This window comes from Rosa rugosa, chromosome 5 (genome assembly GCF_958449725.1).
Source record: "Rosa rugosa chromosome 5, drRosRugo1.1, whole genome shotgun sequence".
NCBI lineage: Eukaryota > Viridiplantae > Streptophyta > Magnoliopsida > Rosales > Rosaceae > Rosa > Rosa rugosa.
Window position 1 is genome coordinate 30,536,539 of NC_084824.1, and position 7,016 is coordinate 30,543,554.

The 7,016-nt window shown below is 35.8% G+C and overlaps 2 long non-coding RNA genes across 2 annotated transcripts; one reads left to right on the forward strand and one right to left on the reverse strand.

The window, feature by feature from the left end:
- Positions 1-340: 340 nt before the first annotated feature.
- On the reverse strand, positions 341-3,258 carry LOC133710840 (uncharacterized). Its single transcript, XR_009846885.1, has 2 exons — positions 3,024-3,258; positions 341-651 (listed from the first exon to the last, which is right to left on the reverse strand). It is a non-coding gene; the product is annotated as an uncharacterized LOC133710840 (long non-coding RNA).
- On the forward strand, positions 658-2,692 carry LOC133710841 (uncharacterized). The gene is made up of 3 exons (XR_009846886.1): positions 658-1,228; positions 1,749-1,813; positions 2,410-2,692. It is a non-coding gene; the product is annotated as an uncharacterized LOC133710841 (long non-coding RNA).
- Positions 3,259-7,016: the final 3,758 nt, after the last annotated feature.

Consider the following 7,016-nt stretch of genomic DNA (forward strand, 5'->3'; position numbering starts at 1 on the left):
GTCGTTCAAGCCAGTCTTTCATTTCTATCCTTAATCCACTATATCTGATAAATGTTTTTTTTTTTTTTTTTTTTTATGGAAGGATTTTTATTCAACAAAAGATATAATACAAGCAAAAAATTCAAAACGGGCCTAAAGAAACAAACCCAACAAACAAACCCAAATAGCTCTACAAGAGCTTCAACCAAGATGTAAATATATCAGGAGAGGGATGACGTAGTGATGTTGCCGCCACCAGCCAAATCAAATGGTGACACATAAATGTCACCAAATCGGTTGGCAAAAACTTGAAATCCAACCAAATCAATTCCGCACGAGAACAGCAACACATAACCCATCCAAAGATCTTCACAATCCAAATCTCTTAGCCATACAAAACATCCTTAGATACCAATACAGGAACCATAACAGAAGAAAAAAAGAGGTGATACGCAGAGGGATCAAAGGGATAGACATCCGAAGACCGTGCAGTCCCTTGAGGCACTACCGTATTCATCAGATTTATGTGTGGTAATGGGAAAACCCTTTCTAAAGAGACAAGCTATACAACGCCGACGTCGGAGTTCCGAAGGACCAACAAACATCCGGTGAAGTTGATTCTGATGGGTGAGGAGGATGTGCATCTTAAACATGAAGAATCAGTGTTATGCCCTGCACCAAATTTAATCTACTATTACTTATAGTTAGTAAATAACGATTTTTACTTCTTCAGTCCCTGTTTACCAAATAGGGGAATTCAAAAGTTGACTTTTCTTTGACCTTAAAATTTAGAAAAATTTTCTTATGAAAGTCGCAAAACACGTTAAGCCGAGTTTGTAGACACGTAGATCACCCGAATTGGAGTTTATATGAAAAAGTTATGATAAAAACCTAAGTCACTATTCCGGGCATGGGTATATATAGTTGGGACCTTTCCATTTTGGGTAAGTGCCCTTCCAGAAGGCTCTAACTCAGAAAACCCGATGGGTTCTTCGTCGTCCCAGCGACCCAGACCGCGCACTACCACCATTAGGAGCGCCGCCTTTTCCTATTGCTATCGTTGGGACCAGATCACGCATTACACCCCGAAAAAAGGAGAAATTGAGGCTGAGTTCCTTCTCGGTGCTGAAATGAATACCCGGTTTGATCTCGCCCTTCCAGCGACTTCCGGCAGAGAAACTTGTTGGGTTTTGAAGCTGGTGTCACACTGATCATCTTGATAGCTACCCTGCTTGCCAATTAAACGGAGGTGGGATAATCGATCCCTAGAAGTTTTCCGTTGTAATAAGGGTTTCGGGCCAATTTCCAGCAATTCTAGGCCGATTCGACCTTAGCTTCAAGTATAAGAATTAGTCCCCGTATGATGATGAGTTTGTTGGTATGATTCTTTGCATAAGATTTGAAGGTGGAGGCGCATGCGACGTTTTCTAACCCTCTCTTTTAGCGTACTAGTTATAGCTCATTATTAGGAGTTCATGGCTATATTGATCTATGAGCTTCGATTATTGAATATTAATCAGAGATTTGTAATTAATTCGAAAACTCTTAGGTATTAATTCATAAATTTTACGTCATTGGAAATTTTTATTGTTATCGTTGAGGGTTCGAAATATTAAATCGATTTAAGCTTTTAGTATGCGAATAGTTTTCCTAAGTGGTTGAAAACCTTGGCTCGGGGAAAATTTTATGAAATAAATTGATTTTTGTTTAATATTGAAGAAATTGTCGATTTTCCCCTTCTATTATTTATATGCTACCAACATGTACAGGACGTAATGAGCCGTCGAGTGAGGAGGATCTTGAAAGGTAGCAGGGATTGCTATGAGATTTACCTGTGAGTGGACATTTGATTTTAAATAAATTAAGCATATAGTACTGATTTTCGAGCATTGATTTATTGTGAGATTTAAGTATGATTGAATTATTATGATTTTATCGAGATATCTTGTTTTATGAGCATTATGTGAGTAGGAGGTAAGTTGTGGAAATTGTGTTGTTGCATCCATGCATTACCTAGTCGGCAGTTCCCTCCAGAATATATATAACCGGACCGCAGTACCCTCCGATGCGTCATTTGGTCAGAAATGCCCTTCAGATAGCATGAGATGGTTAGTCGGCAGTACCCTCTAGATATCGCCTCCTAGTATTCCGGTCGGCAGTATCCTCCGATGCGCTATTTGGTCGGCAGTACCCTCCAGATGGCATGAGATGACTTGTCAGCAGTACCCTCTAGTCATCCAATATTTATGTGATAGTTTTAAATGATGATTTTATAGTTGTTGATGGATTTAAATGTAATATCAAACTGTAGTGCATGCCTAGAACTTTAGTAATAAAATGGGAAAGCATTTATTTTACCTTATTTTCTTTAATTAATTTATTTATTTTTCGTCCCCTCACTCTTAACGGTTTTTAAATGCTTTTTCCTAGGTTCTTCGGTTTTTCGTTTGCCCAGTATACATATTTGAAGGGGTCGTGCATGAAGGAGCTAAGGCTTAATTAGGATCTATCACTTCTGTTTTGACTGTAGGTTATTGTTTAACCTACTCCTGCATTATATTGGTTTAAGTATGTAGTTTATTCTGATCACCAAACTGTTTAAGTGTGTTGTTAAGTTAAGTACTTGGGAATTTGAATTCTATGATCGTACTAAGGTGTGGTATTAGCTGAAACGAGTACTTTGAATATGTGGAATGTAAACTAGTATTTGTGATCTTTGGTTTAAAAATCTTGTTGTCCATGTTTGTTATTTGGGTAGTCCAATTTTAGGAGAAATTCTGCCAAATTTTTGGTAAAACTTTTTCCTAAGGTGAGCTATGCAGACCCGCTTATGATTTCAGGGTGAAATTCTGATCGGGTCCTGTCAATTAGAGATTTGAGAAAGAAAAGAAATGAGAGAATTGGTGGAAAGGACATGAGAATAAAGAGGGATTGGGGGGGATGGTAGGGATGCCGGATGGGTATTCTAAAATTGTAAGATTAGGAAGGGTTGGAAGAAGGAATCTAGTAAGGAAAGGAAAACAAAAGCAAAAATGAAATCATACCTGCCACCGTCGGGGCAGAGAGCTACTACTAGAAGTAGGCAAGAAGGTGGAGGTGAGTCGATGTGGGAGAAAGGAGCTAGAGAGATGTGAGAGCTTCCCCTCCTAGGAGGGTTTTAGAAGAGGAGAAGAGAAGAGGAGAATTTAAAGGTAAACACTTATTGGAGAGCTGATATCTCTGATGGATGTTGATCAACAAGAACAAACCAAGAGACGTTCAAGGGAATTACAAGGACCTTCTTTGTGTGGCACCAATAATCGGAGAGGTCATGACATCATCTCTAATTAAGTGGTCTAAAATGATCACTCTATCATATATACTTAAGTCTTACGTAGATTTGATATAAATACGCCGTACGAATCACTCATATATACTTAGGTCTTATGTAATTTTGGAATGGATATGCAATATGTACGTAATGTAATGGTACACAATAAGATAATTGCAAGCGTACGTTACATCAATATTTCTTGTCATAATTTTTTTTTTTAGTTTTTGTATGTGAGTTTGCTTTTATTATTATATTATAATTATATATTGAATATTCATTGTCCTTTGTAACTTTGTTATTACTGGTTACTCATTGACAAACGGAGGCAGATCGAGGGATGAAAAAGTAAACTGTGTTGGTGCGAGGAAGGAGGAGGGGACATAAGTGCAACAACTCGGGTCCAACAGGAAGCTCTTGTTTACAAGGAAACCTATTAAGTGACGACAAAGCAAAGAAATGGCAACCTCCCCGCTTGATCAATTTGTACCGTCAAATGCTAGGAGAGAGATTTAGGTCATGTTGAGAAACAAAAATCAAAGTAGGAATAGGACTGAATACGTAGATATTTTGACCCACCATATGATTATTAAGGTATGTCACGCATGATTGCATAATTATAACAAATAAATAACTTGCTGTCCAGTCCAATACACACGTACGTACAACCGTGGATTGCATCAAAACAATGAAACTAGCAAAGGCTAGTCGTTGAGTTGGTAATCAAATGAAATAATACACTTTGACATTTGACATTTGACATTTGACATTTATATGTATGTATTTATAGTATATGTGTAAGCCGAATAAAGTAATTTTCTGTTAATAAACTTGCAGACAAAGTCATCTACGACTAGAAAAGTAAGGTGTATATACACACATATCTGGTTAGTCCAGGCATCAGGGCCGGTCCTGAGAATTCAGAGACCTAGTGCGAAAATTTGACCGAGTCCTTATGTTCGTTGCATAATAACTTAAAAAAAATGAATGGGTATAATAAAATAGGAAAGTAAAAACAGAAAGAAAGAAAAAAAGTAGAAAAAAGAAGAAAGGAAGATTAAAAAAGAAAAGGAGAAAAGAAAAAAAAAATAAGGGAAATGAAAAGTAAAAAAAAAAAAAAAGGGAAGGAAAAAGAAGAAAGGAAGATTAAAAAACTGAGCCCACGACTCGAAACTGTAACAAAGGGAATGAAGGGGCACGCGCATTTGGCATCCTACCAGCTGCACTACACTTGCTTTTGTAGTTGTTTTGGGAACTAAATTCAATATATTGACTTATACCTACATATACGTATTTGAAACTCGAAATCGGAGGCCTCCAATTTTCAGAGGCCTTGTGCAGCGGCACAGCTTGCACACCCTCAGGGCCGCCCCTGCCAGGCATGACAAGCATTGGGTTTAATTTACTTGAAAATGTAATGAGAAATTGATCATACATATGAAGCAGCAATGTTTTGAAAAGTAGAACCTTTTCTCATCTACTTGATTGACAAAGAGAGTACGTGGTCAAGGAGTTAAAAGCAAAGAATGACTATACAAAACAACACAACATGCTTGGGTCTTGATTAAATACTTGGTTGCGTGCGTGGCTTGGGCAAGTATCCAAGTCGTTATTTTATATCTTAGTTATTATATATATATACAGAGCTTCTTCGGTGTGGACGTCCGTACCTAAGCAAAAGATACAGATTTCTATTTTTTTCCCACTTTCCGATCACAAATTTACATTTTAACCGTTCAGTTTTTAGATTCTAATGTATAGATCATCTCTACAAAATTTCAGTCAAATTGGTGATCGTTAAGGTATTCAAAACTGCAATTTACAACAATGAATACGAACGGTTCCGTATTCTAAGGCATTCAAAACTGCAAATTGGTGATCGTTAAAACATTCAAAACAAATAATCCTTCGCTTCTTGGATATATTCTAATAACGCTAAGAGCAACTCCAACAGCTTCCCCATATTTTAGTTTTTCTCTATTTTAGGGAAAAATAAGCTTCTTTTGCTCCAACAGATTCCCTATAACTTTCTCCATTTTAAGGAAAGTGAGGAGAGAGAAAACAAAATTCCCTAAATTTACAGCAATCTCTAAAATTTTAAGGAAGAATTTGGAGATTTTAGAGATCGCTGTAAACTAAGGAGTCTGTTGGAGTTGAAGAAGAAAAATTGCTTAAAGCTTTGACTTTTGCTTCCCTATAATACAAAAATTATAGAGAAGCTGTTGGAGTTGCTCTAACGACAATAACATGGAGAAGAAGATCATAATTAATATAGCGGGTTTGCAAAACTCGAGATTTGGTATTGTTTGTAACCATTAAAAACAAGGCATTACAAGCAATTAATAATTTTTAATTAGAGGCTTAACTAGCTAGCTCTTAATACAACGCCGAATTTTCAAGTTGGTCTTCATAATTTATTAAAGGAATACTAAGTAGGGTGTCTCTATTTAGATCTCCACATTTGCTATATAGATCTCCATGAAATTTTGTAAAAATTTAATTACTATTATGGCCATCCAAAAAACAGCAAAATAAAAATAAAAATCCAACTTTAGACCTTGCATGCAATTTTTCCCGTCATCACCCTTTGCATCCATCTGATCATTTTTATTCTTTTCATCTTTCTCTTTTTTTTTCATTATTATTCTTTTGTTCTTCCGTTTTCACCACACGGTCCAAACTATATCCCTCAATTCTTCCTTTATATATGTTCTTTCTCCATCGTTCTTTTCTTACTTTCCTTTATTTTTTAATAGGTCTTTAGTCTTCACCACCCAGAAACTAAATGAATCTTCTATATTCGATCGATATTCAACATTTGTATCCCAGAAAAGAAAAAGAAAAATTCAACATCAACATCATATTATGCATAGCACCAACAATTATGCTTTACGATTTTCACATATCCTACGTAATTCATTTGACCATTATTATCACATATCCAAAATTATAAATTTTATCACTCTTCAATAGTTCATTTGGTCAGCATGTTCAAATTAAATCAAAGGCTATATATTCTAATCGATTTTGCGAAGATGATGCCTAATGGTGCGGGTGGTGATCGCCTCCGACACTATTTTCTTCATTGAAAGGCTCTTCTATGATGGAAGATGCAACTACACGTTTGGGAGCTTTTCTTTTGCATAAACTCGTTGTCCACCATTTTCTTATGGAGATGAGAGAGAGAGAGAGAGAAGATGTAAGAGAGAAGGAGAGACAAGAGATAGAAAAAAAGAAAAGAAAAAAGAGAAAATAACAACTACAATAATGATAAAGGGGCAAAATTGTCAGTTTAAGGAGAAAATAATAAAGTTGAGGTCTACATAGTAAAAAGGGAGGTCCAACTAAAATCATCCTACTAAGTATAGATAGCTAATGAGGAATCCATTAAAATATAAGAAAGGCAAGACAACTCTAGAGATCAACCAGTTGTGGAGCGGAAGGCCACATCCAACAATAAAGAGAAACAATAAAAAAAGAAAAAAGAACAAGGCAATAATGGCAGCAAAACAATTGCTGATGTTGGTGATTCTAGTTTTTGGATTTTATTTTTTTATGATTTATTATTTTTTTCAGAATAAAAAAGGTATAATTGAAATATTTGGTTTCATTTTCTCTTGTAGAGTGAACTAAGTAGACGGTAGTGTGGCAATAGCTGCACTTTTTGTAAACCGACATTAAAATTATAGAACCAAACAATAATTATAAAAAAAGCATGGAAGAAAAT